The sequence below is a fragment of the Arachis stenosperma genome, chromosome 9, assembly GCF_014773155.1.
Source record: "Arachis stenosperma cultivar V10309 chromosome 9, arast.V10309.gnm1.PFL2, whole genome shotgun sequence".
NCBI lineage: Eukaryota > Viridiplantae > Streptophyta > Magnoliopsida > Fabales > Fabaceae > Arachis > Arachis stenosperma.
The window spans coordinates 37136984-37154094 of NC_080385.1; the positions used below are offsets into that span (position 1 = coordinate 37136984).

Sequence of the window (17111 nt, forward strand, 5' to 3'; positions counted from 1 at the left end):
TTCCAGACAGACTTTGAGAAATCAAGTTGACTTGTTGAGTCAATATTTTATTCTGAGCCAATATGGCATTCAGAGTATCAATCTCAAGAACTCCTTTCTTCTGATTTGTCCCATTGTTCACAGGATTCCTTTCGGAAGTGTACATGAATTGGTTATTTGCAACCATTTTAATTAGTTCTTGAGCTTCTGCAGGCGTCTTCTTCAGATGAAGAGATCCTCCAGCAGAGCTATCCAAAGACATCTTGGACAGTTCAGAGAGACCATCATAGAAAATACCTATGATGCTCCATTCAGAAAGCATATCAGAGGGACACTTTCTGATCAATTGTTTGTATCTTTCCCAAGCTTCATAGAGGGATTCTCCTTCCTTCTGTCTGAAGGTTTGGACTTCCACTCTAAGCTTACTCAATTTTTGAGGTGGAAAAAACTTTGCCAAAAAGGTATTGACTAGCTTTTCCCAAGAGTTCAGGCTGTCTTTAGGTTGTAAGTCCAACCATGTCCTAGCTCTGCCTCTTACAGCAAACGGGAATAGCATTAGTCTTTAGACCTCAGGGTCAACCCCATTAGTCTTGACAGTGTCACAGATTTGCAAGAATTCAGCTAAGAACTGATGAGGATCTTCCAATGGAAGTCCATGGAACTTGCAATTCTGTTGCATTAGAGAAACTAATTGAGGCTTAAGCTCAAAGTTGTTTGCTCCAATGGCAGGGATAGAGATGCTTCTCCCATAGAAGTCGGGAGTAGGTGCAGTAAAGTCACCCAGCACCTTCCTTGCATTGTTGGCATTGTTGTTGTTTTCGGCTGCCATGGGTTCTTCTTCTTTGAAGAATTCGGTTAGGTCCTCTACAGAGAGTTGTCCCTTAGCTTCTCTTAGCTTTCGCTTCAAGGTCCTTTCAGGTTCAGGGTCAGCTTCAACAAGAATGCCTTTGTCTTTGTTCCTGCTCATATGAAAGAGAAGAGAACAAGAAAATGTGGAATCCTCTATGTCACAGTATAGAGATTCCTTGAGGTGTCAGAGGAAAAGAAAATTAGAAGGCAGAAGTAGAAAATTCGAACTTATAAAAGAAGATGGAGTTCGAATTTCGCATTAAGGAATAGTGTTAGTCTATAAATAGAAGGATGTGAGAAGAAGGGAAGTAGTATTCGAAAATTAAGTAAAAGATTTTGAAAACACTTTGAAAAACACTAATTGATTTTCGAAAATAAAAGTGGGAAATAAATCAAGTGATCTTTGAAAAAGAATTTGCAATTAGAAATTAAAAAGATTTGATTGAAAATTATTTTGAAAAAGATTTGATTAAAAAGATTTGATTGAAAAGTTATGGTTTTAAAAAGATATGATTTGAAAACAATTTAAAAAAAAAGATTTGATTTTAAAAATTAATGACTTGCCTAACAAGAAAAGATATGATTCAAACATTAAACCTTTCTCAACAGAAAAGGCAACATACTTGAAATGTTGAATCAAATCATTAATTGATAGCAAGTATTTTTGAAAAAGGAAAGAAATTGATTTTGAAAACATTTGATTGAAAAGATATGATTTGAAAAAGATTTGATTTTGAAAAACTTTGAAAACTTGAAAAAAAAATCTGAATTAAAAACAGAATCTTCCCTCTTGTGCCATCCTGGCGTTAAACGCCCAGAATGGTGCACATTCTGGCGTTTAACGCCCAATACACTACCCTTTTGGGCGTTAAACGCCCAACCAGGCACCCTGGCTGGCGTTTAAACGCCAGTCTGTCCTTCTTCACTGGGCGTTTTGAATGTCCAGCTTTTTCTGTATAATTTCTCTGCAGTGTGTCTTGAATCTTCAATTCTCTGTATTATTGACTTGAAAAGACACAAATTAAAAATATTTTTGGATTTTTAATAATGAGGAATAATCAAAATGCAATTAAAATCAAATAGATAATGCATGCAAGACACCAAACTTAACAGTTTGTATACTACTGGCACTAACAAAATGAGAATGCATATGAGAAACAACAAAACACTCAAGTCAAGAGAATTCAAAGATCAGAGCAATGAAATCATCAAGAACAACTTGAAGATTAATGAAGACACATGAATGAATGCAAGAAGAACAGAAACATGCAATTGACACCAAACTTAAAATGAGACTCTATACTCAAACAAGAAATATTTTTGGTTTTTATGATTTTGTAATTTTTTTTTTTGGTTTTTTTTTCGAAAATTAAGTGAAAAAGAAAATAAAGGTATCAAAATTCTTAATGAGAATTCCAGGAATCATGCAATGTAGTCTAAAGCTTTAGTCTAAAGGAATTAGACATGGCTAGCCAAGCTTCAGCAGGACATTGCATTCAAGAGCTAAATTGATGAGGATCAATTAGCTTTGGTCATGATAAGAACATCACCTTGAAACACTAGAATTCATTCTTAAGAACTCTGAAGAAAAATACCTAATCTAAGCAACAAGATGAATCGTCAGTTGTCCATACACGAAACAATCCCCGGCAACGGCGCCAAAAACTTGGTGGGCGAAATTGTGATCACTATAACTTCGCACAACTAACCAGCAAGTGCACTGGGTCGTCCAAGTAATAAACCTTACGCGAGTAAGGGTCGATCCCACGGAGATTGTTGGTATGAAGCAAGCTATGGTCACCTTGTAAATCTTAGTCAGGCAGACTCAAATGGGTATAGATGATGAATAAAACATAAAGATAAAGATAGAGATACTTATGTATTCCATTGGTGAGAATTTCAGATAAGCGAATGGAGATGCTTTGTCCCTTCCGTCTCTCTGCTTTCCCACTGTCTTCATCCAATCCTTCTTACTCCTTTCCATGGCAAGCTTATGCAAGGGTTTCACCGTTGTCAGTGGCTACCTCCCATCCTCTCATTGGAAATGTTCAACGCACCCTGTCACGGCACGGCTATCCATCTGTCGGTTCTCAATCAGGCCGGAATAGAATCCAGTGATTCTTTTGTGTCTGTCACTAACGCCCCGCCCTCAGGAGTTTGAAGCACGTCACAGTCATTCAATCATTGAATCCTACTCAGAATACCACAGACAAGGTTAGACCTTCCGGATTCTCTTGAATGCCGCCATCAGTTCTAGCCTATACCACGAAGACTCTGATCTCACGGAATGGCTGGCTCGTTTGTCAGGCGAGTGCTCGGTTGTCAGGCGATCAACCATGCATCGTGTATCAGGAATCCAAGAGATATTCACCCAATCTAAGGTAGAACGGAGGTGGTTGTCAGTCACACGTTCATAGGTGAGAATGATGATGAGTGTCACGGATCATCACATTCATCAAGTTGAAGAACAAGTGATATCTTGGAACAAGAACAAGCGGAATTGAATAGAAGAACAATAGTAATTGCATTAATACTCGAGGTACAGCAGAGCTCCACACCTTAATCTATGGTGTGTAGAAACTCCACCGTTGAAAATACATAAGAACAAGGTCTAGGCATGGCCGTGAGCCTCCCAATAATCTAAGAACTAGATGTCCAAAGATGATCTAGAGATCTAAAATGATCAAAAGATATAAAATACAATAGTAAGAGGTCCTACTTATAGAGAAATAGTAGCCTAAGGATTACAAAGTTGAGTAAATGACATAAAAATCCACTTCTGGGCCCACTTGGTGTGTGCTTGGGCTGAGCAATGAAGCATTTTTCGTGTAGAGACTCTTCTTGGAGTTAAACGCCAGCTTTTATGCCAGTTTGGGCGTTTAACTCCCATTTTGGTGCCAGTTCCGGCGTTTAACGCTGGGAAATCTGATGGTGACTTTGAACGCCGGTTTGGGCCATCAAATCTTGGGCAAAGTATGGACTATCATATATTGCTGGAAAGCCCAGGATGTCTACTTTCCAACGCCGTTAAGAGCGCGCTAATTGAACTTCTGTAGCTCCAGAAAATCCACTTCGAGTGCAGGGAGGTCAGAATCCAACAGCATCTGCAGTCCTTTTCAGTCTCTGAATCAGATTTTTGCTCAGGTCCCTCAATTTCAGCCAGAAAATCCCTGAAATCACAGAAAAACACACAAACTCATAGTAAAGCCCAGAAAAGTGAATTTTAACTAAAAACTAATAAAAATATACTAAAAACTAACTAGATCATACTAAAAACATACTAAAAACAATGCTAAAAAGCGTATAAATTATCCGCTCATCACTGAGCAAAGAGCATCCCTTTAGGCTTAGTGTTGTTTGCATCCATGACCCATGTAGCATCTGGTAAACCGATCACGCGCCTAAGCACCTCATAGTCAAAGGTCATGCTGTGAATAGCTAACTCAGCCTGCTGATGGGCGCAGGTGCCATCAGGAAGATGTCGGCACTGCAATGCCTCCTTTATAGCAGTCTCAGTAATCATGACCTCTCTACCCCTCAACTGAACTGAATCCAAAGTGGGACGGAAGAAGTTGCAATAAAATTCCTTCACCCAAGAAATATTGATATCCCCCAAATCTCTGTCAACAAAATCCATACCCAACTCTAGGATCCGACTAGTGATAGAGCGTCGTACATCATTGGGAAGGACAAGCTTCTTCTCGGTATTCAGTTTCTTCGTCCGATACTTGGAAAGGCGAAGCTCACAGTAAAGATTGGGGAACTTAGTTGGATCAGTAGAAGGTAGCAACTGATTTTCCTTTTCTTCGTCATTCAAAGGATTCTTAGCATAATTCTTGTAAATGGAGGGAATAGATGGTGTAGAATGTTTTCTTTTCTTGGAGGAAGTGGCTATAGCCTTTCCTTTATCCGACATCCTGAAAAAATAGAATAGAATATAAGCAATAAAGCACTTAGCACAAAGCAAAGAAAGCATGTTTAGGATGTAAAATAGATGGCAAGAAAACATGATGTGAGTTAAACTTGAAACATGGGCAGCAAGTAAGAACAGAAAACATAGCCATAAACCAAGAATTCAATGTTTAAACAATGAGCACAATTCTTAAGGAATAGGCATGTTCACCAGCATGACTCAAAAGAATGGTTAAAAGGGTTAAAATGCAAGTGAAAGTGAAGTTAGTAAGTAAAGAAGTCAGTGAGTTAGAAAAGTGGAGGTAGAAATTAGTAGTATGATGAGAGATGAATCTTTCAAGTAAACAAATCATGTTCACAAGCATGAGGGTATGGACCTAACAGAATTAGCTTTCACAAGTATTGGTGCTGTAAACACTAGAAAGTGAATGTGCAACTATGAACAAGTAGAAATCGAATTTGGAAGAAAGAAGAAGTTGCACATAGAAGTACACCATCACTTGTTTCCATTAAGCCAATGCCGAACCCAGGAGTCAAATAGAAACGGAAATTAGCCCAATATGAACTTGGTGTGCATTAAGCAAAGGTTTAGAAAATGTATATGCCAAGTTCAATTTGTCAATAAAAATTAGAGGGAAAAATAATTCTTGAAAATTGGGCAGCATTCCGGCTTAAAAATGGACGTTCCCGGATGGCAACATAGCACCACTAGCATGAATACAATAACAACTAAGCACAGCAGCAATAAGACAGCATCCAGGCAACACAGATTGCATACAGAGCAACTCAAAATTGGCACTTATCAGACAAGTGAACCAACAGAATATGAACACAAACGGAGCACTTATCAGGCCTAGAATCCTCTATCCAGTCCTAGCTACCTAACCGCAATTATCTCTAACAAATCCTAACATACAAAGTTTTCAACTCTAACTAACTACAAACAACTAACAATACTAACAGTAAACAGAATATACAGGGGTCGAAGCAGAAACCTGGAGCAGAGTGGGAATGGAAATAGGGCAGGGGCGTAAGGAAGCAAGGGAGTGACTGGGTGGGGCGCCACCACGGAGGGTGGCGAGCACGGCGGAGCAGCGAGGAAGCTGCTGACGGTGACGGCGGAGTGAGAGACAAGGTGGAGTTGATGAGTGTGAGAGAGAGAATGCGAATAAGAGTTGGTTGGTGGTGAGAGAGAGAAGCTGTCCGTGCGGTGGTGGCGACGGCGGCGGGGGTTGAGGGTGAGAAGAAGAAGAAGATGATGAAGGGCAGGAGAGAGTGCACGACTGCACAATGCCCTTCGCGCACTAGGGTTATACTATTTTTGAATCGACGCGAGCGCGCACCTTGCACGTCCGCGTACATTGATGAAACTAGGGACCCACTGATGACTACGCATCATGTTATGTTTTTCTATGCTTTTTCATATAAAAATCAATTCATAATGCTTAATTATGGGAGTGTTTTGGTGATTAAATTGAATATTGCTTTGATTGCTTGAGTTAATAAATTTTGTAGGAAATTATGGAAAATGAAGCAATAAAAGCACTAATAGAGGAAGCACACTCCCAAGGTGGCAAAAAGTTGGAAACAAACTCAAAGAGAAGCAAAGAGGATTTGCAACCCTGACCTCTTCACACTCCAACAAGAATAACTCGAGCTACAAAGCTCCAAATGAAGTGATCTCAGTGTCATTAGAAAGTAGACTTCTAGAGCTTTCCAACCATATATAACACTTTATAGTTGACACTGATTTGAGGGGACAAATTGCTATTCGTTTAGCTTCACAATTTCAGCGTAAAACAAGTCCCTGCAGTTCGCCAGACTGACCTCTTCATCTTCAAAAGATCATAACTTGGGCTAGAGAAGTCCAATTGACATGCTTCCAGCGGCGTTGGAAAGCTGAGATCTAGGGCTTTCCAAAGATATATAATAGTCCATAGTGGACATTCAATTTGGAGACCCAAACAGACCAATACTTCAGCGTGTAAGCTTTTTCCAAACCTTCAAAAGCCCAAAATGCCACTTCAATGACACTCCACATTGGGCCACTTCCAAATACTCCAATTCCTTCATTTATTCTTCAATATTTCAAGCTTCTATGAAGGGAGTTAAAAGTTCACAAGCCCAAGTCAAGCCACAAGTAACAATCAATCAAGGCCACAAGAATCATCTAGAAGTAATTAGGAAATTTGCATTTGATTGTAATTTCATTTGAATTTGTAATTTAGGTAGCTTATAAATAGGGTCTTAGATTCATCATTTGAGAGACACCATGGAGGGGTGGAGGTGACTCCACTCCCCTTTCACTCTCATTCTCTTCTCTTCTTCTTCTTTCATTCACACTTTAGTAAATATTTTTGTTATGATGAGTTTCTAATTTCCAACATTTGGGAAAGAGAGCTCTATTGCAATTTAATGGGTTGATTTATTTTCATTCTTCATCTTCAATTCTTCTTTCATTGTTTCTTTAGAGAGAGTCTTTGTGCTTCAAAGATCTAATTACTATCGAGAGAGGGATTAGATCTATTTAAATTCTATGATGAACTTGAGAAAGGAGTCATAGAATTTAGTTTGAGGCTCTTCTCTCACAACTCTCTTGATTGATAATTCTTAGCTTGATATGTGAGATGTAATCACTTTGAATTGAAATCTTGAGGGTTGTGTGGCTCTAAATTAGAGACCATTCTTCATCTCTTCTCATGAGCAATTAGATCAAGAGATTGGCAATTGATCAAGTTAAGAGAAATCAAATCACCAAGAGATTGGGGTTTGATTACTTATGATTTGCCAAGAGATCAATGATTGCATGATTGAAGTGGAGATGAGAATTGTTGATCTTGAGGATGCAATATCTCTTGATCCCAATGTTAATTTCATTCTTAATTCTTGTTATTTACTTCTTGTCTTTAATTCTTGTCATTTAATTGTTCTCTTTAAATTCTTGTCATTTACTTATGCACATTTATGGCTTTCTTTACTTTGGCACCTTTATGCCTTCCAAGTGTTTGTAGAAATACTTCACTTGGTTTTACTTTCTAGTCATTTACTTTCTTGCACTTTACTTTCTTGTACTTTCTATTCCTTGCAATTTACATTCTTGCACTTTAATTTTTAGCACTTTAATTTCTTGTCATTTACTTTCCTTGCACTTTATTGCTTTTCTTTAATTTCAAGTCATTTACATTTCTTGTTGCTTATCACTCAAACATGAATCGTCTAACTAGAACAATTAATTAACTATTGCTTGCTTAATCCATTAATCCTCGTGGGATCGACCTCACTCTAAGTGAGTTTTACTACTTGATACGACCCGGTATACTTGCCGGTTGTACGTGAAATCTAATTTTTACGTATCAAATTTTTGGCGCCGTTGCCGGGGATTAATTTTGATTAACAAACTACCGGTTGATTAATTTTCTAGATTAGACATTTTTTTCTGTTTTTACTTTATTTTTTTATTTTTATTTCTCTTTTCTTATTGCAAGTTAAGTGTTTGTGTTATTGCCTCACTAAGAATTCTTTAGTTGTGACACAAGGAATTTCAATTTTTCTTGGTGGTTGTGTTTGATACAACATTTTTCAATTAAAATGGAGTTTACCTCACATGTTGATCAATCATATTACATGGGATATTGCCCACCACCACAAAATGATTCATGTCATTATCCTCATGGTGGATGGGAATATCAACAAGAAATGATGGATCATAAGCAATCAACCCAAATGGGACATGCCCCTAGGTCACACAATGATCAAGCAAGTTACATGGGGTATTTTTCACCACCACAAAATGATTCAAGTTACTATACTAATTGTGGTTGGGAAAATCAAGATCAAGGAATGATGGGGTTTGAGCAATCAAACCAAATGGGATACTTTCCAAGAACACAAAATGATTCATACTCCTATGAATGGGACAACTATCCAAATTGTGATTGGGAAGGACAAAACCAAAGAGAATTCAATATTTCCTATCCCATCCATCAAGAGCCCTCACCTCTTAATTATCCAACCTCATCTCCAAATTTTTCATATCAAATTCTTCACCACTTGAGTTTGCCTCAACACAAAATTCTTTCCAAAATCCATACAATTCAATTCATCAACCACAAAATTCATTTCACAACTCACAAAACTCCTTCCATACTCCCCAAAATGACTTCACCACAACACATCCATATCCACAAAATTACTCCCAACCTTCATCTTTGGAGCTAATAGTTGAGGATCACCTTCAATGGTCTAGAGAAATATTAGAATCTTGGAAAGAACAAGAAATCCTCTGCAAGAAAATAGATGGGCACTTAGAGCAAATAAGGAAACACTTCGGGTTGCCAAGCAGTGAGGATGAAGACCAATTTGTGGGTGAGGAAGTGGAAAAAGAAGAACAAAAGGTCCATGTGTCAAGTGAAATTTCAATGAAGAATGAGGTGATTGAGAATGAAATTGAACTTGAGGTGATAAAGGAACATGAACATTCACAACCCTCACAAACTTCCCTTGAATTTGTGATCGAAAAATATGAAGAGGAGATGAAGAAATCTTGGGAAGATCAACAAACCTCCTCCATAGAAGAGCTATTAAAGCAAATGTTTAGTGTAAAAGAGGAATTGGAAGAGCAAGAAAAAGAGGCCCCTATACCAAGTAAAATCCCAATGAAGAATGAGGTTGTAAGGGAGGAAAACAACCAAGGGAGTCCACACTCCAATGAAGTAGAAAGTTGTATGGAAGATGATTTAATTGAACCATCAATCCAAGAGGTTCTTGATGAAGAGGACACTCCAACCATCACACAACACCTAAGTCTTGAAATCAAGGAAGTGAAGGCAATCAATAAAAACATTCAAAGAAGGATTGTGACCAAGAAACAAAAGACAACATCCATGAAAAAGAGAAGGTCAACAAAAAGCAATCCAACCCCCACCCCAACAAGCAAGAGGAATCAAGCTAATAACAACAAAAGAAGGCTTGTTAGGAGACAATCAAATCAAGGGGCATCAATTTTCTCTTCTTCTCCCTTGAAGTCATTTCTTTTAACCAATTGGAAGAAGAGGAAGAAAATTAAGAACCACATGTCAAGCTAATGACATTAAAAGAGCGCTTGTTGGGAGGCAACCCAACTGTTGGTAACATTTTCTTTCCTTGCTTAGTTTACTTTCAATAATTTGGCATATGATTGCATTCTAAGTTTGGTGTTGCATGCAACAATTTGATCTTCAATCTTTAGTGGGTACTTGCATCATTCTAAAATGAAAGTGTCACACTAAGTTTGGTGTTGCCACTTACCTTTCATGCATAGTACCATGCACAACTCACTTATTGATGTAATCATATTGTCTCTTTTCTTTGTGCCTTGATTGTCATCTTTAATTTTTGCTTGCTTAAACACATGCATTACTTACATCTCTTTCTTGAAGACATTCATAATTAATCATAAATTCCACCACCATTATTTTATTTGTTGCTTGAGGACAAGCAATCATTCTAAGTTTGGTGTTGGGGAAGGAAGGAGTAGGAGGAAAATGACAATAACAAAGATGAAGATCTACAAGGTGGTTAAGTTCTTTTTCCTCTTATTTATCTTCTATACTTTCAATTGCATGATTGTCTTCCATTTCTTTTATATGCATGCGTGTTCTTCTTTTTGGAAAAGCATAGCTTGATATTTGAATTGCAACATGTTGCTTTTACATCATAACTACCATTTTGAATTTTGTGAGTCAAAGTAATTAAGTATCATGATCATAAACAAACAAGGTAATTATAGAAGAATCTAGCATGAGCATATAAGTATTGGAAGGCTAGCATGACTATTGTTGCTCAATTACATTTGAATTTGTTTAATTGAAGTTTTCATCTAGGACATTTTATGAAATGTTTGAAATATTGAAAACCTTGAACAAGCAAATCAATTAAAAGATTAAGAAAGAAAAAGGGAAAAATGAGAAAGTTGAAGACTCTGAGTACCAATGACATTTCATTAGTCAAGTACTTGTGGTGTTTATGTATCAAGCAAAAAGCTTGAAAACAAAACACTTAGAGTCAAGACTAGGCTCAAGTGCAAAGCACTCCCTCAAAGCTCAAGGCTCTAAGCACCAATGATTAGAAGGAAAGTAAAGAAAAGGAATAAATGAGCTTAAAAAGTCCTCTAATTAAATGCTTGTGGTGCTTATGTATCAAGTGGTAATACTTGAAAACAAAGCATTTAGAGTCAAAGCTTTTAACTAATGGTGCAAAGCACCCAAGAAGCTAAGCTAAGAAAAAGATGAAAAGCTTGTTTCAAGTAAGGAACATAAAGAAAAATATTTCATAAAATGAGCTAGATAGAAGCATCAATCATTTGAATTTCTTTTGAGATTGTAGCATGCATAATAAACTAGCCAACCATGAACATTTAATTGCTATTCTTCTCACCTTGGATTGTCAATCTTTATTGAATGATTCTTTGTTTGCTTGAGGACAAGCAAAGTTTAAGTTTGGTGTTGTGATGACTACGCATCATGTTATGTTTTTCTATGCTTTTTCATATAAAAATCAATTCATAATGCTTAATTATGGGAGTGTTTTGGTGATTAAATTGAATATTGCTTTGATTGCTTGAGTTAATAAATTTTGTAGGAAATTATGGAAAATGAAGCAATAAAAGCACTAATAGAGGAAGCACACTCCCAAGGTGGCAAAAAGTTGGAAACAAACTCAAAGAGAAGCAAAGAGGATTTGCAACCCTGACCTCTTCACACTCCAACAAGAATAACTCGAGCTACAAAGCTCCAAATGAAGTGATCTTAGTGTCATTAGAAAGTAGACTTCTAGAGCTTTCCAACCATATATAACACTTTATAGTTGACACTGATTTGAGGGGACAAATTGCTATTCGTTTAGCTTCACAATTTCAGCGTAAAACAAGTCCCTGCAGTTCGCCAGACTGACCTCTTCATCTTCAAAAGATCATAACTTGGGCTAGAGAAGTCCAATTGACATGCTTCCAGCGGCGTTGGAAAGCTGAGATCTAGGGCTTTCCAAAGATATATAATAGTCCATAGTGGACATTCAATTTGGAGACCCAAACAGACCAATACTTCAGCGTGTAAGCTTTTTCCAAACCTTCAAAAGCCCAAAATGCCACTTCAATGACACTCCACATTGGGCCACTTCCAAATACTCCAATCCCTTCATTTATTCTTCAATATTTCAAGCTTCTATGAAGGGAGTTAAAAGTTCACAAGCCCAAGTCAAGCCACAAGTAACAATCAATCAAGGCCACAAGAATCATCTAGAAGTAATTAGGAAATTTGCATTTGATTGTAATTTCATTTGAATTTGTAATTTAGGTAGCTTATAAATAGGGTCTTAGATTCATCATTTGAGAGACACCATGGAGGGGTGGAGGTGACTCCACTCCCCTTTCACTCTCATTCTCTTCTCTTCTTCCATTTTCTTTCATTCACACTTTAGTAAATATTTTTGTTATGATGAGTTTCTAATTTCCAACATTTGGGAAAGAGAGCTCTATTGCAATTTAATGGGTTGATTTATTTTCATTCTTCATCTTCAATTCTTCTTTCATTGTTTCTTTAGAGAGAGTCTTTGTGCTTCAAAGATCTAATTACTATCGAGAGAGGGATTAGATCTATTTAAATTCTATGATGAACTTGAGAAAGGAGTCATAGAATTTAGTTTGAGGCTCTTCTCTCACAACTCTCTTGATTGATAATTCTTAGCTTGATATGTGAGATGTAATCACTTTGAATTGAAATCTTGAGGGTTGTGTGGCTCTAAATTAGAGACCATTCTTCATCTCTTCTCATGAGCAATTAGATCAAGAGATTGGCAATTGATCAAGTTAAGAGAAATCAAATCACCAAGAGATTGGGGTTTGATTACTTATGATTTGCCAAGAGATCAATGATTGCATGATTGAAGTGGAGATGAGAATTGTTGATCTTGAGAATGCAATATCTCTTGATCCCAATGTTAATTTCATTCTTAATTCTTGTTATTTACTTCTTGTCTTTAATTCTTGTCATTTAATTGTTCTCTTTAAATTCTTGTCATTTACTTATGCACATTTATGGCTTTCTTTACTTTGGCACCTTTATGCCTTCCAAGTGTTTGTAGAAATACTTCACTTGGTTTTACTTTCTAGTCATTTACTTTCTTGCACTTTACTTTCTTGTACTTTCTATTCCTTGCAATTTACATTCTTGCACTTTAATTTTTAGCACTTTAATTTCTTGTCATTTACTTTCCTTGCACTTTATTGCTTTTCTTTAATTTCAAGTCATTTACATTTCTTGTTGCTTATCACTCAAACATGAATCGTCTAACTAGAACAATTAATTAACTATTGCTTGCTTAATCCATTAATCCTCGTGGGATCGACCTCACTCTAAGTGAGTTTTACTACTTGATACGACCCGGTATACTTGCCGGTTGTACGTGAAATCTAATTTTTACGTATCACCCACGCGTGGGCGTGCAGTGCGCTCAAGCGTGGATGGGGAGACTATACAAGGACGCGTGCGCGTACATTGCGCGCACGCGTACATGGGGTTGGGCTGGAGGCTTGGAGTGGGCTTGACGCACGCCCAACTCTCTGGGCAAAGGCCTGGAGTGGCAGCATCATATAAGGGGCGCGCGCGCGGCAAGTGCGCGTCCGCGTATATTGAGGATTTGTTGTAAGGTGCGCTAGCGCGATGCATGCGGATGCGTCTGTTCCTCCCTCAGGCATATGGGCGCGCACGCGGCGAGTGCGCGTCTGCGCAGATTGTGTTGGGCTAGGGGCTTAAAGTTGGCCCAAATCCAGCACAACTCTCTGGGGCTTGGCTCAAAATTTTGCAGCAGTAGATCGACGCGGACGCGGCAGGTGCGCGTCCGCGTGAACTTCCTTGTTCTCGTGATCGGCGCGCACGTACGTAGTGCGCGTCAGCGTGGGTCATGTTGGGCTCAGGGCATAGTGGTTGCCCAAGAGAGGCCCAACTCTCGGGAATGTGGGTGATGATGCATCCGCTCCTGGACGCGTGTGCGTACATTGTGCGCGCGCGCCCACCCCCCCTTTTTTCAGAAAAATTATGCTCAGGTGCTTCCCATACTACTCACAACTCTTTATGCATCTACTACTAAACACAAAAATACAATTCACAAAAATGCAATATGATATTATTCATCTACTACTAAACACAACATACATGTGACTAAGCTAACAATTAAGTTGTACAAACAAATTTATATGAGACATCTACCTACAATGGTAACTCAAATCACTTATTAAGCAAATTTAAAAGAGAATGGAAAGAGTTTATCATGGTGGGGTATCTCCCACCTAGCACTTTTAGTTTAAGTCCTTAAGTTGGACATTTTGAGGTGCTTATTGTCATGGTGGCTTATGTTTGTACTCATCCTTGAATCTCCAAGGATCCTTGCTTCTCAATTGGTTGACAGAATTTCCAACCATTTTCATCACGCTTGGGCAAAGTTCTACCCAAGATATGAGTCTCCATAGTTGGTCTTCACATAGCGAATCGGGATCCCATATCTTATCTTCACACCTATCCGTGAGTTGAATTCCATGATTATTCCGTACGGGTGATTGACATGATTGTAGTTGATACATAGAATTCTCTTTTGTCCACCAATTCATCCTTCTACACCCATACAAAGTGGTTCTTGTCCCAACATCATTCCTATACCTTAAAGCTTTGACCTTAGTGAGCTTTATACCAAATTTCCCATCACTACTTTGGATTCCACAAAGAGCTCTAAGTTGACCATCCGTTTCAATCAAACCATATTCAAGCGAGAAAATAAAGCTCAGAGATAGAGGCGTTACCCACTTAAATGTTGTATTGGATGGTATCTTGGGGAAGGAAACTTCCCCACACTTAGACAATGCAAGGTCCACTTCTTTAGGCTCTTCTTTAGTTGTTTCCACCTCTTCACAAGCTTCTTCAATTTCAACCTTATCCCCTTTTTCACTTGGCTTGGTGTTGTCTTCAAGAACTTCATCTTGCCCAATGGGAGGTGAGTCAATTTTGGATAGGAATTCATTGATGAATGAATCCATCTCTTGATCAACCTCTTCATATTCTTCAATTTCAATATACACCATGCCAACTTTTTCCTCTTGGTAGCTCTCTTTCGATTCACTCTCTTCTTTATTGTTCACCAAGGGTATGGAAGGTTGTGCACACTCTTCTATAATTTCAACTCCATGTCCAATGGGAGAGAATTCCATTGTAAAGAGAAATTCATCCATGATTGAATCCATCTCTTGATAAGCCTCTTCCAAGTCTCTAACGATGATATGCCTTGGAGGTTGCGCACCCTCTTCAACATCGATATCAAGCTTCTTGGAAGAGTTCTCCATGATGCTACATTCCCATGGACTTTCAACATCTCCCAAATCTTCAACCACTTCTTCCTTTTCTTCAATGATCATAGGCTCCTCCAAATATTCTAACACAAAATTTAACTCCTCCTTTTCCACCGAATTTTCCAATTTCTCCTTCATACTTTGCTCTTCTTTTGACCTTTCACATGTGGTTACGGAATTACCTTGAGTCTTCAAACATTGGTGGGCTAGAGTATGCACCACCTTGGTCAAATTGGTCACAAACTCAAGTGTATCCCGCTTCATGGCTTCTTGTCTTTGAAGTAACAAAGTGAGAGGATCGTCTATTGGGGCTTGGGGTGGGTAGGGAGGTTCATCATTTTGAAGAAAGGGTTCATAATAGGAAGGTGGTTCTTCTTGGTAAGGTTGTGGAGGTTGTGTGTATTGAGGTGGTTCTTGGGAGTAATCTTGGAATTGTGGTTCCATGTATGGCTCATATGGTTCTAAAGATGGATGGTGTGACGAATACGGATTGGGGTCATAGGGAAGTGTTTGGTGAAAATAAGCTTGTGAGTGTGGTTGAGGTTGATGTTGAGGATATGTCTCATAGGCGTATGGTGGTGGCACTTGAAAGTTACAAAGGGATTCACCATAGCCATTTGATTGGTATGCATCATAGAATGGCTCTTCTTCATAGTGCATTGGTGGGGGTTGTTGCCAAGAAGATTGATCATATGCATATGGCTCCTCCCACCTTTGATTGTTCCATCCTTGATGCACATCCTCATTGAAGTTCTCATCTCCTACAACATAGTCGTAATCACACTCATAGCCAAAGTGAGAATTCATGGTGGAAAGAGAAAATAAAATTCTACAACTAGCAAATAAAGCAAAAAGCAAGATATTCACACTATTCACATATGTACAATAACCAATAACATAACACCATTGCAACTCCCCGGCAACGGCGCCATTTTGATGATTGGATTTTTGACGGTTTAGAATTTCACTAATGAAATCTCGTTGTAAAGTATAGTTTCTAAACCAAACAATAATCCTTTCATACAAAAAGTTGTTTGTCACTAAAACAAACCCCTAAAATTTATAAACCGAAGTATTGAACCTCGGGTCGTTCTCCCTAGGAATTACAATAAAGTGTCTTGTTATTGGTTGTGAGTTATTTTGGGGTTTTTGAGATTTTAGACAAGAAATATAAATGGCAAAAGAAATAAACTAACAACTAATAAAACTCTTAGTAAGATATGAGAACTAAAAGTCCTATCCTAGTTATCCTCCTCAATTGTGATGAGAATTATTCATTGCTCCCACTTGGTTAACCTCTAACCATGGAGGAAAGTCAAGTGGATGAATCAATTTGATTCCTCAAGTCCTAATCAACTCCTAGAGGAATGACTAGCTTTAGAGGCATTCAAATCAATTAGCAATCTCTAATTATCAATCAACAAAGGAATTAGATAACTCAAGAGTCACTAATCACTCTACCTAGGCCAAGAGGAACAAAACCTACACTAAAATCCCACCAAGCATTTCATCAAACACTTGGAAGGCACAAAAGGAAAGCATACTAAAATCTAACAACAATTATTGCAAAGAATTAACAATAACAAATCAAGGAAATCACAATTATCATGAATTACCTCAAATTGCATTATTGAAAGAAAACAAATGAACAACAATCTATCCAAAACAAAATGAAGAATTACAATTATTAAAGTACATAACTAGAAAGAGGAAGAGGAGAAGATTAAAACTTGATAAGGGAAAAAGTGAATTGAAGCATGAATTAAACCTAGATCTAAGAGGAGAGATTAACCTAATCCTAATCCTAGAGAGAAGTGAGAGCTTCTCTCTCTAAACTAGCTCTAAACTAATCCTAATTATGCTATATGCTAGATTCCTAGATGCCTTTCCCCTCAATCCTTGATCCTTTTATTCCTTTCTCTTAGCAATTGGCGCCAAAATGGGTTCAAAAACCCTCTCAAATCGCCAGGCACGTGTTGCTTTAATGAAGTCATGTGTG

The 17111-nt window shown here is 38.0% G+C and overlaps 1 non-coding gene across 1 annotated transcript; it reads left to right on the forward strand.

The window, feature by feature from the left end:
• Positions 1–295: 295 nt before the first annotated feature.
• On the forward strand, positions 296–403 carry LOC130953043 (small nucleolar RNA R71). The gene has a single exon (XR_009075216.1). It is a non-coding gene; the product is annotated as a small nucleolar RNA R71 (small nucleolar RNA).
• The last annotated feature ends 16708 nt before the right edge of the window (positions 404–17111 follow it).